Below are 18,048 nucleotides of genomic sequence, written 5' to 3' on the forward strand. Positions count from 1 at the left end.
GATCTCTCTCTCTTCTTGGGAGGAGGACTACTACTACCATCATCATCAGACACCACCTCAGATATCAACTTCAATTTTTCCAGCCAGATCAGTAATCTGCCTTCTCTGTCCTTTAAGGTCTTAGAAGAAAATGTTCTACAAATTCTACAGACCTTGACCTTATGAGCAGGACACAGACAATAAATACACTCCTTATGGGAATCTTCAAAATGGAGCCTCTTTTTGCCACAGGAGCCACAAGGCAAGAACAATCCTTTCTTTGAAGAATCGACATTCTGTACTCACAATTATACAGCTAAAGAAGAATAACTGAGCAGAGCTCAGGGAGACTCTGTCACACGACGTGCGGTAGAAAATCTGATGGACTTGCCTCTCTGTGGAGTGTTCTAGAGGGTGCTGGAGCCTGATTGGCTGTGTTCCAGATTTGGTTCTTTTTTACAAAAGGACAAGAATAGGCTAATGTAGTGACTTTACTGTCCATTATAGCCTATTGTATGATATTTTATTAATTTTATGTATAGATTTTATTTGTACCGTGAGACTCCCACCTCGACGGCGCGGATGATTTAAGCATGTGAATTTATGAAAGATACCCCAATACTGGATAACTAGTGGGTCTAAAGAGATGTCAACTATTTACCATACTATTTAAGCTTCTAGCAGGGACCAATGATTTTTCCCAATAACTAGAAAACTTGAGATTGCGCAGAGTGCTGCTTACTACACAAATACAGAAACTCCTAGAAAGAGGAGAAACCCTAAAAACAAAGTAAGCTCTTACAACAGACAGCCCCCGGGTAAACCTTCAGGTGGCAGAGTTGAAGCATCTGAATTAGAAGCCTTGGCCTTCAATTGCAAACCTCAGGCAGTAGCAGTCATGTGGCTTGAAGTACTGAACTAGGATCCTTCAAGTCTGAAACACAGACACTGAGTCTAAGGATTCTACCACAAAAAATGTTCTGGTACTAAAGATGTAGGGGGACAAATGCTCCCTATTTTATTATACATAAAAATGTTCCTAGAAGGAAGCCATAGAATCTTCCTGATCCATCACCCAGACCGCTTTCCCCTAAAATGCACTTCCATTTCTTCCAGATGTCTGGCAATGACTGTGAAATCCCGTAGAGGACAATGAACGTACTGGTGTAATATTTAAAGCACAACTATTCCCATCCTTTGTTCAAAGTGTTCATTTTGTTTAATTAGCTGTTCCATGCACAACTGATGGATCCCAGAGGGAGTTTGTGTGCTTTAGAAGAAACCAGATAAATAAAGGAACAAGAAGCAGGTAAACAAGGAACACAAGTAAACAATACAGAAACATACTTCAAATTGTACAAATAGCCATCAATATAGAAGAATGCTTTATCTGCAGCGCCTACTGATCTCAGGCATGCAGGGATGGTGAGAAGACAGGAAGTCTCTGCTCACTTGGGGTTCAGACTCCAATATGTCATACAATGTCTCCTGCATAAAGTCCAGTTTACCCTTAAATGAACTACGGACTTCTGTTAACTGCACCTTGGCCCTTCAACGGAGGACTGGCTACCAAGGCAACAAAGCAAACATTGTAAGCACCGAAGAATCTTTCTTAATGGCTGGGATCATGATATTTGGGAGTGGGTTTTAGGATTTTTTGTTTTAGGTGCCCCCCTTTTACTTCATTGTTATAACTATGTTAAGGGGGTGACATTGTTAGGTATCACCATTCTTTGGGTGGTATAGCAATGTGAAGGCTGGTTGCCAGTACTTAGCTATATGCTATCAGTCACCATTAATGTTTTAACAGAGACCTGAAAGCTGCTGAGAATGCACATGGTGACGTGAATTACCCTTGTTGAATCAAAATACTGCGCCCGGCACCAGGGAGCAATAAACACATTTGGATCTGTAACTTGGGGCCAGAAAATGCGAGGTGTTCGTTGTCTATTGTAATTCTAAATATATCACTCACTTTCCTTTTAAGAAAAGTGACTTTTCAATTAAGTATGCAGAGACTGGACCATAAAGATACTCAGTGTTATCTATTAAAACACACTGAACATCAGTCTCTCGTCCCTGCAACTCTTCAAGTAAGCGTGGACTGCTCGCCCTCACTACCCTGGTTGATTCAAGAGCCTAAAAGGAGTCACTAACTATGCAGTTTAATATGGCTTAGTATTGTGGTGCAGAGACACCAGTGGCAAATAACGTTATCCACACAGGGCAGTGCCCAGTAACCAGCGACTACCCAAGGACCTCAAAAAATGGCTGCTAGGCATCCCAAATAGCACTAAGGTTTCACACTTTTTCTGGCACAAATTATACTGAACGATCAAAGCATGGACCTATTCTTTCTGAGGATTTTATTGTGTCAGCCAATTAGCAAAACTTTGAGTTTGACTCTCTCAAGCTTGAGTCCACTTCAGCTATCCACATTGCAACCCCCCCCCCCCCCACACCCACCCGGGGGGCCTTTTGACCCAAAGTAATCCAAGCACAGGTCTGACGGAAAAAACAACGTGTATCAGAGACTACTACTGTGGCACCTGGTAATCAGGTGGAAACAAGCAGAGAAGCAAACACCCCTTTAGGATTCACCCATACCACCAGATAAAAGACTAGGTTTCTCACAAAAGAGTGTCCCTGCAGTAAGTAGGGTGACGGTTTGGGGGAGAGGGTCACATGACACCTTGCTATAGGAATAGTGAGAAAGGTAGTTGCTAACCACAAAAAAGTGTACCTCCTCGTCAACAGCAATACTATGTGAAAAGCAAGAGCCAAAAAAGTAGTTTCCCAACATTGCAAGGAAGCTTAGAAGGATCGCAGATCCTACAACAGGGAAACTAAGCAGAGTATGGTAACTTGCAGGCATCATGCAGAACAGAACACCAACAAGGGAGCTGGAGTACTCTTTTTATACAGCTGAAGCCCACCAAGAGTGTTCAGCCAATGAGAGTTGGTAGTGGGGAGCAGATGAAAAACTGAGCCTACCCCCGACCAATCAAAGCCAAGGGAGAAGAAGGTGGGAGGAGGAAGCTCAGACAAACTCCTACATTAAGCAGCCTCCCTTGATCTGTGTGAACACGTAGAAGCTTCGCCACCTGTCCTAAAACACGCATGCATAACATTGATTCACTCGGGGCTCATTTCATATGATGCTACTATGTTTGAGGCAAAACAAACTGCACAATTCTCTCAATACAAGTCATGAAGTAAAACACTAGCCCATTGGAGACAGAAGTATTTAATAGATCTTAATAACAACTTTGTAACATAGTAACAATACGTGCACACTGTCGCCACAATAACATGCAATAAGGGCTGTTATTTAAATTGAGAATGTTCAAAAGTCAAACAACCATAAATGGGTCAATACGGTGAGTCTCTGAACTACATTAAATTCGGCAACACAGCTCTCCAATTAATGGAACCCATGTTGATTGCAGTAGTGTCAAAGACATCGAAACCATGTGGGCTACTATGAGATCATCATACGGACAATGAGGAAGTATGGGACACGTGGTAAGGCCCGAACATATCCCTTTCCTAAAACAAAAAAGTGATGTACACTAGTGCTGTATAAAATGCCACTCGTGGGATCGTTCAGACAGTGGCTCAACTACAAAAGAGTAACTAGGTCAGATTTAATTGTACCTCCAAATACATCGTAGACAGAAGTATATACGGTGTCGCACAGGTTTTTAATCCAGGACACCCGTGTTACAACAAGGCGTTATCCCTGGTATATTTTCACATACCTGTCCAGCAGTTCTACAGGCGTTACCTGTAGTTCAAGGTAGGTGAGGAACTCTTTCAAATTGCCTTCCTCTTTATTTGGCTCACCTCGGCCCCTCGGGTGTTCACAAAAGTGATAGCGAAGGTCGATTCTCACCTTCTGAGATTGGGAGTTCCTGTGTTACTGTATCTTAACAACTAGCTGCTGAAGGTGGGCTCGCTGCAGTCAGTCACAGACCACCTCCAGGTAATGGTGGAACTCTTAACATCATTGGGGTTCACTGTAAACAAGGCAAAGTCGCACCTGATTACTTCACAGAGGCTTCCAATTTATTGGGACAATATAGGCTGCAATGTGGTTTAAGGCCTTTCCCCCATTGCAGGGTCTTGATATTTGGGCTATGATCCTGATATTTAGTGTTCAGTCCTGCATCCTGATGAGAACGTCTCTGACGTTTCTTGTTCTCTTGGCCTTGTGCATCATCTTAGTCAGCAATGCCAAATAGGTATGCCATCCCTGCAATGGCACCTGAAATTCCATGGCACAACATCATGGTTGCCTTCCCATCTCCATCCAGGTCTCGAAGGAGAATCTGCAGAGGTGGCAGACTGATCCCAATCTGCAGAACTGATGGATGAATTGTTTGACAAGAGTCAATAGCTCTAAGAAATGCACTATTGCACTTCTGTTTTAGTTCTTTTCAGAGCAGAGTCCGCCATCTCCGAGAAGAGTCTAGATTCATCGAAAGGTATGTCCAACAGAGATGCTTGCACATCACCAGACAATCTGGTCGATCTCATCCAGGCATGCATTCGAAGCATGACAATGCTCTGCCAATGCAGTCCATTGTGTTCAGACCTGTGGGGGTAACTTATTTTAACACATCCTGCCCATTATTGAGTGACTTAGACTTAGCCAGGAAAGCCCAATATTCCTTAAGGTGTGCTGGGAAGATCTCACTGGCCATGTCCCATAAAGTATATACGTAACAGAACATGTTTATGGACCGCAGTACCATATAAAGTATTTCTCCGGATTCTTTATTGGGGGAATTGGTCGTAAACAAGTTAGAGATCACATTTCTGGCACAAGACTTTCTCGGGTAGGATGGTTAGCAAGCAAAGCTGGATCACCAAGACCTGCCTACTTGCCATCTAAAGGGCAGACAAGAACATGGTTTCGACCACATAGCCATCAAGGCACCTGAGGGGATGTCACTGAATGACAGCAAGTGCTCAGATGTTACTGACCCAAGTTGGAGAATCTCCATTAAAACATAGTCGGGGCCACTGGAATTATGCTGAAGGAGAGGGCCAAATTATGCAGCAGGGTTGAATAAATTATTTGGCAAAAAGGAATATTATGCAGCACATTTTGGGATAGTATTACTTAATTATTTTGTCATTTTTAAACTTGTTAAGACTGTCTGGGCACTAGTTGCAACTCAGTACCAGTATAGTACCCAAAAACACAGAAATAAGCTATAGAAAGGTGACAAGTCAACCTTTGCACATGGTCTTCCACAGTGTGGCAACACATGTTGCTGCGTGTTTAATAAGTTTTGAACCGTTTGAGTTAGAAACAATTTTTTTTAAATTAAAATCTGCAGATTTTGCAGCAAATTATGGATTATGTAGCAAATGTATAACTATTTGAAAAACACTGTTGCTGTGCAATCACATAAATCCAGTGGCACTATTCTTAGTCTCAATGGATGGAAACTGCAGTGCTAGTACTGAGCTATCAACCAAACCTCCAATGCAAATGAAGCATTTTTTTCCGAAGGCAGCCCAGTGAGGAATCATGCTCTGTGTCAGGAGTGCTCTGAGGCCCACAGGCGCTTTGTAAGTCAAGGTAACATCAGAATAATGAGGGGGAAGCAAACCATCCCCTTCCCATCATCATCAGTATCCTGCGGTGCTCCCTATTTTAACATAGGATCAGAGTGGGATTCAAAAAAGAACGGGTCGATGCTGACAGTGGCGCTGAGTTAGAGTGGGAGTCAAAAAAGAACGGGCCGATGCTGACAGTGGTGCTGAGTTAGAGTGGGAGTCAAAAAAGAACGGGGCTGATACTGACAGTGGCACTGGGTTAGAGTGGGAGTAAAAAAATAGAATGGAGCTGATGCGGACAGTGGCGCCGCGTTTGAGTGGGAGTCAAAAAGGAAAGGAGCCTATGCTGACAGTGGCGCTGGGTTCGAGAGGGAGTCCAAAAAGAACGGAGCAGATGCAGACAGTGGCGCTGGGTTATAATCAAGTAGCATGAGAGCTGGTTGCACTTTAGTCATTAGGTAGCCCGACTGAGAATGAATCTATCAATCAGCACCGATAGAACCAGCAACTGCGCCAGAGCTATCAATTCTGTGGCTAGTGGCCTTAAAGCAGTGCATCTTAGATTTTTCTCTTCAGAACAAGAGTGAAGGGATGGGGTGGAGTAATGCTTTGCTTTCTTGTGCTTGCTTTTGGACTCTGACATATCTAAAGATTTTGACCCAGCAGTGGAGTGGTCGTGGGAAAAGCATTGTGACCAGGACTGAGACCCTGACTTGGACTGGCCCAGGCCACCCCAGGACTGGTGCAGGTGTGATGTCTGCAATTTCTAATGCTTGTCAATGTACAGTTTCACCTCCCGCTCTCAGATCACCTTTGGGTGCATTAGGGCACATTCATTAGATGTCTTGGAATCAGGACCACAGCCCAGGTAGCAGAGATAAACCTTATGGAAGTCCATCACAGATATCTGCTTGTGACAGTCTCGGCACGTCTAAAACCTGGATTTTTTGTAGGGGACATAATGCCTAGCACACTGTTTGGAAAACAAGTTGGAAAAGTCGAAGATCGACAAAGAAGGCAGCAGAGCTCTGGATCAGTATTGGACAGCGTGGAAAGACAGTAACTGATGTCAGTGTGCAGGGTTGCCGTTAACATGCAGCTCCATTCCATGATCTCCAGCAAGGTACAGAACCAGCATGCAGCAGCACTGCACCACCTACGGGTGTGCAGAATTACTTCTGTAAATAGTTCTCAACCAAATCTGGCCCTTGGTGGATAATCTAAAGGTGAGGATTCTGCAGTTGGAAGAAATTACCAGAAACTGTGTTTTTCTAGGCATAGCTTGATCCAGAAAGAACCTCTATAGTATAATGCATTGGAGGCCCAAAACAAGGGACATATTGTTGAACGTTTTCCTTGAGCATTTAAAAGCTGGAGAGGGGGTGGAGCAAGAGCTGGAGAGGGGTGGAGCAAGAGCTGGAGAGGGGGTGGAGCAAGAGCTGGAGAGGGGGTGGAGAAAGAGCTGGAGAGGGGGTGGAGCAAGAGCTGGAGAGGGGGTGGAGCAAGAGCTGGAGAGGGGGTGGAGAAAGAGCTGGAGAGGGGGTGGAGAAAGAGCTGGAGAGGGGGTGGAGAAAGAGCTGGAGAGGGGGTGGAGAAAGAGCTGGAGAGGGGGTGGAGAAAGAGCTGGAGAGGGGGTGGAGAAAGAACTGGAGAGGGAGTGGAGCAAGAGCTGGAGAGGGGGTGGAGCAAGAGCTGGAGAGGGGGTGGCGCAAGAGCTGGAGAGGGGGTGGCGCAAGAGCTGGAGAGGGGGTGGCGCAAGAGCTGGAGAGGGGATGGCGCAAGAGCTGGAGAGGGGGTGGAGCAAGAGCTGGAGAGGGGGTGGAGCAAGAGCTGGAGAGGGAGTGGAGCAAGAGCTGGAGAGGGGTGGAGCAAGAGCTGGAGAGGGGTGGAGCAAGAGCTGGAGAGGGGGTGGAGCAAGAGCTGGAGAGGGGGTGGAGCAAGAGCTGGAGAGGGGGTGGAGCAAGAGCTGGAGAGGGGGTGGAGCAAGAGCTGGAGAGGGGGTGGAGCAAGAGCTGGAGAGGGGGTGGAGCAAGAGCTGGAGAGGGGGTGGAGCAAGAGCTGGAGAGGGGGTGGAGCAAGAGCTGGAGAGGGGGTGGAGCAAGAGCTGGAGAGGGGGTGGAGCAAGAGCTGGAGAGGGGGTGGAGCAAGAGCTGGAGAGGCGGTGGAGCAAGAGCTGGAGAGGCGGTGGAGCAAGAGCTGGAGAGGGGGTGGAGCAAGAGCTGGAGAGGGGGTGGAGCAAGAGCTGGAGAGGGGGTGGAGCAAGAGCTGGAGAGGGGGTGGAGCAAGAGCTGGAGAGGGGATGGAGGAAGAGCTGGAGAAGTGGTGGAGCAAGAGCGTGAGCAAGAGCTGGAGAAGGGGTGTGGCAGGAGAGGGGGGAGGGGATGAGCAAGAGCTGGAGAGGGGGTGGAGCAAGAGCTGGAGAGGGGGTGGAGCAAGAGCTGGAGAGGGGTGGAGCAAGAGCTGGAGAGGGGTGGAGCAAGAGCTGGAGAGGGGTGGAGCAAGAGCTGGAGAGGGGGTGGAGCAAGATCTGGAGAGGGGGTGGAGCAAGATCTGGAGAGGGGTGGAGCAAGATCTGGAGAGGGGTGGAGCAAGAGCTGGAGAAGAGGTGGAGCAAGAGCTGGAGAAGAGGTGTGACAGGAGAGGGGGGCAGGAGAGGGGATGAGCAAGAGCTGGAGAGGGGGTGGAACAAGAGGTGGAGAGGGGGTGAGCTGGAGAGGGGGTGGAACAAGAGTTTGAGAAAGGGTGAGCAAGAGCTGGAGAGGGGTGGAGCAAGAGCTGGAGAGGGGTGGAGCAAGAGCTGGAGAGGGGGTGGAGCAAGAGCTGAAGAGGGGGTGGAGCAAGAGCTGGGGAGGGGGTGGAGCAAACACTGGAGAGGGGTTGAGCAAACACTGGAGAGGGGTTGAGCAAACACTGGAGAGGGGTTGAGCAAACACTGGAGAGGGGTTGAGCAAACACTGGAGAGGGGTTGGAGCAAACGCTGGAGAGGGGGTGGAGCAAACGCTGGAGAGGGGGTGGAGCAAACGCTGGAGAGGGGGTGGAGCAAACGCTGGAGAGGGGGTGGAGCAAACGCTGGAGAGGGGTTGAGCAAACGCTGGAGAGGGGTTGAGCAAACGCTGGAGAGGGGTTGAGCAAACGCTGGAGAGGGGTTGGAGCAAACACTGGAGAGGGGGTGGAGCAAACGCTGGAGAGGGGGTGGAGCAAACGCTGGAGAGGGGGTGGAGCAAACGCTGGAGAGGGGTTGAGCAAACGCTGGAGAGGGGTTGAGCAAACGCTGGAGAGGGGTTGGAGCAAACGCTGGAGAGGGGGTGGAGCAAACGCTGGAGAGGGGGTGGAGAGAGGGGGTTGAGCAAGAGCTGGAGAGGGGGTGGAGCAAGAGCTGGAGAGGGGGTGGAGCAAGAGCAGGAGAGGGGGTGGAGCAAGAGCTGGAGAGGGGGTGGCGCAAGAGCTGGAGAGGGGGTGGCACAAGAGCTGGAGAGGGGGTGGCGCAAGAGCTAGAGAGGGGGTGGCGCAAGTCTTGAACTGAGGGTTCTGCAACATTTCCCACGCGAGGGTGAGGAGCAAGAAATGATCACAGAACCTGCAGCCTTCCGAGGAAGACTCTCAGCAAACCAATACAGTGCAGAGTAGGTGGAACATTACTGTTGCTTCACAATCTGCAGACTGGAAAGACCATGTAATGCTTAAGCCATCCATACATATATATATATCCGCCATGCATAGGCGAACAAAATAAGCAGAGAAGTGGAAGCGCCAGAGCACCCCAGTGAGCAAAATGAGGTGCTCATTACCACAAAATGCTCAAACAGGGGGCTAGATTGGGGACTGGTGTGGGCCAGAAGTCAGATTCCTAACTGCTGCCCAGAGGAAGAAAGTCTCTGGTAGGCCTGGGCAGGAGGGTGAGGAACACGATGAGGAACACGATGAGGAACACGAGCTGCCGAGGTCCGGACACTACAAAAATGAGTTGCCTGTGTAGAAAGACCGGCCGTAACAAGACAGCACCCACCAAAGCAGGGTCAGGGGGGCAGACTGTCAAGGCTAGATGGGCCCTACAGGGGACCTGGTGGGGATTACTGAGATCTAGAAGGGAGGATGGATTACCTCCTCCCTGGCTCTCCTCCCCTGCAGCTTCAACACCAGCCACCCTCCACCGCCTCTGGTCCTATTCCCCTCCCCCATACCCACCTCCACTGAGAGCGTATTTCTAGCCTACTTAAAGCATTTTCAGGCACATAGCCCAGATTACTGAAACGTGTTTCTCCTTAATAGAACAAATATTCCTTTCTAGTTCTATTACTGTTGTAATACAAGGCGCATTTGTTGTGGTGACTGAAAGAGAAGCAGGAGTGCTCTAGGGGAAGCAGGTTAATTATCTCAAAATATTCATAAGAGAAAGTAAAAAAAAAAGGGGGTATTTTGGGTAAGAAATAAGTGCTGACCTCATGTGCTATTCGTGCAAGCATGTGCTTCTGGTGCAAAAATACTATTTTTCAACCTTGAGAGGTTGAAGGATTGAGATGGCAAATTTAGATTTTACAGCTCTGATCAGGAAGTTATATATAGATATGTGACCCCGCTCCCCACCCCCAGTACTACTGGGACAGGAAATTGAAGAGTACATTACACACTGAACTAAGGAGTAGGTTTATGATCGTCACATTATCTTACGGGATTTGAATATGTGACCTAAGGGTTTCAAACAGATCTCTGCAACATAAACTTAACTCCTGGATCTCTCTTATTTGGATTTGTGCCTATTACCACATGGTACATATACATGTCTGAAGCATGTTGTAACGTGGCTCACATGCATACTCCATTTTTGGTTGAACTCCTGAGGTGGAATGCTCTTTCTCGTGGTGCCGTTTGCCACACTGTTCGAGTAACATGTGAATGTGCTGGATATGCACCTCTGATAAGCACAGACACCCTGCAGTCTGCAGAGTTATTTCCAGGGTCGTATATGAAGAACACAAGGCCTTTGTTTTCCTTTCTTTCTGTGCTCCTTGGGAGACATTGCATTTTAGCTAGATGAAATAAAATGAGCTGCTCTGCGCCTCTGTCACAGTTGATAAGAGCAGTACTTTATTATAGAAACAATTTCCATGCTAAAACTCTTCGAGAGGGGCATTTCGATGCTGGGATTATCACGGAACCACTGCAACTGAGATGCACCCCTGCTGACTCAGACCTCCAGCCTGCTAATGAAGATAACCTGTAAACTGTGACCGGCTTCCAGACACCTAAGACCAAGGTATGGGGGTTACGCTATCCCAATTGATCTGGCAGAATGGTACTCCCACTGTGCTCCCTTTAGTACAAGTATTAGATACAGATAGGAATAAGTAAACACTAGCAACAATTAACATGTTTAACTGTTCACATGCTTCACCATTCTAATAATGATGATTACAGTAAAATGTCTAATCTTTCTAATAATTGCAGCTATGCTTTTTATGCAAGAAAACAATCATCTCAATAAATGTTCGAAAATGAATTGTCATATCTTTCTTGTGTTTTATTTTGGGAATGCAAGAGTGACTAAACAAAAGGGTTTTATCTGTTTCTACAGATTCCCGGAAAATCAGAGTTTCATGTTCAAGGTTGCCAATAACATCTGTTACCCACTCGCGGCTCGTGTCTCCCGCACACCTTCCAACATTCGTCAGGCGCACCCGCCTTCATGGACCTTTCCTCGTGGATCGCCACAGCCACTCCCCATACAGGCTCTGCGCCAGCTGCTGTCTGCTGGCGAAGATATCTTCCTCTCTAACCGACACTGGACACTCGCTCACTCAGCTCCTGGGAACACTCGCATCCACAGGACGTCGGGCGCACCCGCCACGGCACTGCTCATCACTTCCCCGGCACCCTGCCCAGCTTACGCCCAGCCCTCAAGAAGTTCCTTGGCAAAAGGGACGAAACACGTTGGCTGTTTGCCATCTTCTTACAACTTTTTTTAAATAAAACCAAGCTAAATGGACATAACTTGTGATTTTGAATGACTTTGTTGAGTGCACCTTCCTTATTTTGTTAAATCTTTGAACTTTGTGCATCAATCAACGACGGATGCTGGAAGTGGATGCACCGTTTTTTGATAATACGAATTTGGGAATTCAAGTGCTTAACCTTGGTCTGTCGTTGGTGGCTTTTTATGTTTATGAACATCTGTTACCCTGGTCAGTTTAGGGGTAAGATGTGGTACTGTGGCTGGGTGTGGCCACCAGTGAAGCTCGGAGCAGATTGCCCAATTATTTTTTTTTCCCACGGTATCCAACATCATCCTTATGCCTGGTGACATGGCCATAGCCAAAACAACAGATCAGTCTGACTGCCACCTGATGGTTGCCGATAGCCGGGGTAAGTCGTGGTCCGCTGCGGCCTAGCACATCCCTCAGAGGTCTTGCAGCAACAGGGGCTACTGGTGGGCCTGAGGATCTGGGCTACAGAGCTCCTGCAGGGTTGCTTGCCTACCCTGCGTGGTCCCGACATCCCCCCCCAACTACACGAACGCCCTGTCAGGGCCGCTGCAGTGTGAGACGCTGCCCTTACACATGGGGCCGGAGGCTGATTCTAGGAGCACGCAGGCCCATCCCGCTGCGCACTTCGACTGCTCCGCAAGTCTGTGCCTGCATCCACGTAATCTTATGTCAGCACCCCCAGAGTTGCGAGGCCCTTTCACCTGATTGCTCTGCTGCTGGGAAGCCTACATCGGAGCGGGGTGGGTTCCTGCATTTGTCCCCTCGGCTTGGAGGACGGACAGCCCTCGGTTTACTCCATATGCACCCTGAGTCGCACTGAGATTCTGCGTGGCTCTGTGGGATTCGGGAACTAACAGGACTGGCGCAAATCCTAGCTATAGCCTACCCCTACCGCCTGGCGCTCGCTGACTGCAGTGCACAATTTACCTGCCGCACATTGAGTTCTAGGGGCATCCCCCCAAAGATGCTGAAACTTATTGTCATTTACAGACAGCATATTTTCCATTGAAGTGGGCCCAAAACGTTCCCACTAATATGAAGTTTTACTGATAATAGCGCATAAACAATGTTTGGAAATTGGGCTTCAGCAAAAATATTTAAAATTTGCACATCACCAACTAAAGTGTTCTAGCTTGTTTTGATCCTATGAACATTTTTTGTTCATCACAGAATTACAAAAATGGGTCTTCATAACTAGTGAACTATAATTGAAATGTTTGAACAGTTCCCTTAGCTATTTCAGTGTTGTGTTAGAAAAAAAGCCTGACATCTTACAGCCTTTCATTTAACATGCTTTGCACAGTTCAGTTTGTGTCACTGTTCACTTTACAAAATCCTCTAACTTTAGTCACAGAACAAAAACTGAATGTAGAAAGACAAACTGACTTTTGACCTCCGTCTCTAAAAGCCAGCAAATGTGAAAAGATAACAATATTTAAAGGCACTGTTATTGCTCTTTCACTTTGTGAGCAATAAAGATGCCTTTAATTCTAGTTATCTTGACACATTTTCTGCTTTCAGAGACAGAGGTCAAAAGACAGTTTGTCATCCTACATTTACTTTTTATTCTGTGACTGAAGCTAAGTGGATTTTCAAATCCCCAGAAAGGGCGAGTAGTTAGTCCTGATTAGAGTAGTTAGTCCTGATTAAATCTTCCTCGACAGTGCGAGTAGATTTTTCGAGCCTTGCATTGCATTCTGCAAACACTGCGATGCAGAGGAAGCGCCTTACCGCCATTCCATCCCAAACCACACTCATGGCGCCGCTGCTGCAAATGCCGCTCACGATCCTCCCAATTAGGCTTTTTCTGCTACTATAGATCTGGTTTATTGCTGTCCATATCTACTGAACATACTGTTATTAGTATTCCACCGTAACACATATTGGCATTTTCTACACACTACTCAATTTTTTTCTAGCGTCTCAGGGCCATAGTACACAAGGGCATCGACTGCCGTAGTGTTGCCACTTCTCCAAGTTGTATACCGGCTTGATTAGAATTAGAATTCTGATTGTATGTTTGAGATTCGCCAGTTATTCTTAACTCTGGGTGGGGAATGGGCTTGGTGGAGGCCTGGACTATTTTTCCCACAATGAACTGGATAATCTACTTTTGGGCAATCCCTCTGAGGGCCTGATAGCCAGCGATTCTTTGGTTCCAGTATGTTGTTTTTACCTGCGGTGTGCAGGAGACTAGTGGCACTTGTCCAGGGGACTCTGGAGTTGACTTTGGCTCTCAAAAGGGTCCCTCTGTCCGGTGGAACCGAGTTTTGGTCCAGGACAAGTCGCAGTTGTGCAGTTCTAGGAAGGTTGCCATGGGTACAGAGTATCAAGCCTTTGGTTTGTGCAGCTCCTGTTGTTGCAGACTCGGGTCTCTTCTTGTGTCCTCTGTTGCAAGTTAGCCCAGAACTGAGATTCTGGTGTCAGAGGTAGACCTTAAATCTGCCCGAGGTGACCAAATCCAGGAGGTGAGGGGGTGGGGGGTTCACCTTTTTTACCCAGAACCCTTTATTCTACCAAATTTAAATATGGCAGAAGTTTTCCTTATCTGTAGAGACCAGGTAGCCCACCCTAGAGGTGTGGCTAGACTTCTGGGGGTATACACCTCCTGGATATCTAATTTTCCAGCCAGCCCAGGTGCAAATGTGCCTGAGGGCAGGGGGGAAGCGGTTTCCTCCTTTGGGAGGCAGCCTGGTGGCTTAACACAGGCAGTACAGCCTTTGAAGCTCACGGACTCAATGTGCCACTTTACTAGCCATCCTGTCAGGGAGGGAGGTGTGATCTCCTTCCCGTACAGGGCATTGTTTCTGACTCCTGGGCGAGTTCACATCTCCTGGCAGGGGGTCAGATTCCTGTCTTGGGGGCAGCAGCTGCGGCTGGTACCAGAGCACATGAAAGGCTGGGGCAGTCAGGGGGGCATCCTCTAAGGTAGCCACCTTGGTGCATGCCACATCATCTTCAACACGAGATGTGTTTCAGGGGTGATGAGGCACATTGTTTGATATCAAACATGACCTATTTCAGCGGTACTATAATGGAGCTGTCAACCTCTGGTTTGCCCCGGTGCCAGCACAGCTAATGCTATGGACCGCCTATCACTTATTGTAGCCTTCAAAGGTAAAGGTCACTAAAGGGACATATAAGCTTGCACTTACAACCAGTGGTCTCAACTGCACACGAGAGACCCTCATGCCCGCTGCAGTAGGAGAAACTCATTAAAGAAAATAGTGCTTACAGACTAAGGAAGAGGTACTGTGTAACAACCGAAGTAAAAGGGCCAGTCGTCATGGGAGGTGACAAATGAAGACAAGGCGGTACTAAGGAGGGACTAACAAGCCTAATAACATATCAGAAGCCAACATTTACAAACAACAATAACACAAGCCAATGACAAATATGGGAGGAGAGTGGGTGGGGGGTTCAAGTACATACTCCAATACAGCAAGTCTCGCAGAGCAGCGCATGCGCTGCCCAGGCTCGGCCTAAAAATAGTGATTGACTTTGCCACACATGCTGAGGGAAAGTCAAGTTCTAGCAGTTTGCACTTGTCCTGCAGTCTGCAATGGCAGGCCTGCTGTCAGTAGTTTACTTGGGTTACTCAGGGAGGAACAAACAGTGCTCCAGGCCGTGTGACCCGTGTAACACCCATGCCCTGGGTACCACTGGTACCATATTCTAGGGACTTATGAGGGAGTTAAAGTCCTTCCCAACTGAAGTTGCCAATTCACATGTTTCTGTTTTAGGGAGAGAACCCTAGAATTGGGGTGTGGTTAGCAGGTTCAGTGCTCTGTCACAGTCGAAAACCAGCATTTAGTAGTCCAAATGGGGCAAGAAAGTGGGGGCACATCTGCAAAAAGACCGGTTTTCTTACATGCGCCCTTAGATATTTTGGAAGTGACATACCTGAAATATGTTGAAAATGGGCCAGGACAAAGTGGGCAAGTACTGCAAGAAAATATGATATATATATACTGTTCTGGTCTCGGGGGCCACCTCAGTGGCAATGGATAACACCGGTCTCGGGGGCCACCTCAATGGCAATGGATACCATCGGTCTCGGGAGCCAACTGAATGGCAATGGATACCACCGGTCTCGGGGGCCACCTCAATGGCAATGGATAACACCGGTCTCGGGGGCCACCTCAATGGCAATGGATACCACCGGTCTCGGGGGCCACCTCAATGGCAATGGATACCACTGGTCTCGGGGGCCTCCGCAATGGATACCACCGGTCTCGGGGGCCACCTTAATGGCAATGAATACCACCGGTCTCGGGAGCCTCCTCAATGGGAATGGATACCACCGGTCTCGGGGGCCACCTTAGTGGCAATGGATACCACTGGTCTCGGGGGCCACCTCAATGGCAATGCATACCACTGGTCTCGGGGGCCACCTCAATGGCAATGGATACCACCGGTCTCAGGGGCCACCTCAATGGCAATGAATACCACCGGTCTCGGGGCCACCTCAATGGCAATGGATACCACCGGTCTCGGGGTCCTCCTCAATGACAATGAATACCACCGGTCTCGGGGGCCTCCGCAATGGATACCACCGGTCTCGGGGGCCACCTCAATGGCAATGAATACCACCGGTCTTGGGAGCCTCCTCAATGGGAATGCATACCACTGGTCTCGGGGGCCACCTCAATGGCAATGCATACCACTGGTCTAGGGGGCCACCTCAATGGCAATGAATACCACCGGTCTTGGGGGCCACCTCAATGGCAATGGATACCACCGGTCTCGGGGGCCTCCTCAATGGCAATGAATACCACAGGTCTCGGGGGCCACCTCAATGGCAATGGATACCACCGGTCTCGGGGGCCTCCTCAATGGCAATGGATACCACCGGTCTCGGGGGCCACCTCAATGGGAATGGATACTACCGGTCTCGGGGGGCCTCCTCAATGGCAATGGATACCACCGGTCTCGGGGGCCTCCTCAGTGGCAATGGATACCACCGGTCTCGGGGGTCACCTCAATGGCAATGGATACCACCCAGTATGCTACAAAGGGAGATCAAGAAGAAGTGTAACCATCCTCGCAAGATATTACGCTGGTCATACACAAGGTCAAGCATACACTGGAACCCAAAATAGACTGTCACCATCCAAGCAACCTCCTTAGTGTTGATGTGAGGAGAATAAGTGAAAGGCACACAACAGTTGGTGGCCTCCAAGGAAGAAGAAGCAACAAAAGCTTTGTGAGCAGTAACCAACCGGCTTCCAAAGGACAATGAAATAGTACAGGAAACCAGTTGGATGGAGACACACAACAAGAAGACAGAACAACAGAAGTACCACCCATGTGCAAAAAAACTAAGCCCTTCATCTCACAGCAGACATGGACACAAACGTTTATGCCATATAGCCAACGCCAAACTCCACTTTGCAACTCTGGATGCAATTGGCTCTCTGCTGCTACAAATGCTGAAGGGCTTCCTAATACTAAGTGAAGACTTCAACTTAGTGCTGCTGGATAAGCTAGACCGGAGATACCCGGGAAAAAACTAAACGGAAAACTCTTCAGATATCCTGAATCAATAGAATTAATTAACATCTGGCGGGCAAACTAATTTCTCACATAATCACATAGCTACATTCCAGGGGCTGAGATTTCTTGCCCAAGGAAGCTTTGACCATTTACAGATATGGTTAGAGCTCCGGGCTGAAGGAAGGCCCTGAGAGGGCTTGTCAATGGAGTCATGGTACCTGAAGGCTAGGCATTTGATGCCAAGCTGCACACCACCACTGATCTCCACTTTAAAGCAAATACCACCACAGGGACAGTCATCGGGGAGCAGGCCATTTTGCTGACAGCAGGGGCCAAGAAACAGACCAGAGAACAGGCAGACATTCTATGACTCGAAACAAACCATTTGTCACTTTATGAGGATGACCTGGGTCGCCAGACTGAAGCAGCAGGGGCACTGGGATCTGGCATTGAACGGTGCACGCATCAGATTCCTTGCCTCCCAAAGAAGGTTATATGAAGTTGGAAATCAGGCTGGGAGGCTACTGACATAGCTGGAAAAGAGGCAGCGTAGCAGAAACTGGGTACACAAATTAACGGAGAGGAAAGTTGAAGGCAATAATCTCATTGCACAAACATTTGCGGATTATCATCAAACCCTGTACAGGTCCAATAGCACGATGTCTCATGCGGAGATGCAGGACGTTCCAAAGAACCTCAAAACACCTAGACATTTACAAGAAGAAAATTTGGGCCTAGAAGCTGACGTGGAAGAACAAGATTGTTGATGTGATTGGAGTTTTACAATCAGGCAAGCACTGGGAACCAATGGCCTGCAAGTTGAGCATTATAAAGGAATGGACAGAAAACTCTTCCCCTATATCCTGGAAATGTTTTCAGACGCCTAGACGCAAAGACTTCCTCCGTACAATCAAAGCCTCACCTTAATAGCAGCAATATTAAAAGAGAGCAAACAGCCTGATGACTGTGGCTCATACAGGCCCACATCCTTACTACAAAATGACAGTATGCAAGGATTGAC

At 48.1% G+C, this 18,048-nt stretch overlaps 1 protein-coding gene across 1 annotated transcript in view; it reads right to left on the minus strand.

Annotated features, from left to right (window-relative positions):
- Positions 1-18,048, minus strand: part of LOC146813655 (cullin-9-like) — a 570,887-nt gene that overhangs the window by 463,146 nt on the left and 89,693 nt on the right. The window lies entirely within an intron of this gene.

The sequence above is a fragment of the Triturus cristatus genome, chromosome 6, assembly GCF_964204655.1.
Source record: "Triturus cristatus chromosome 6, aTriCri1.1, whole genome shotgun sequence".
NCBI classification, from domain to species: domain Eukaryota; kingdom Metazoa; phylum Chordata; class Amphibia; order Caudata; family Salamandridae; genus Triturus; species Triturus cristatus.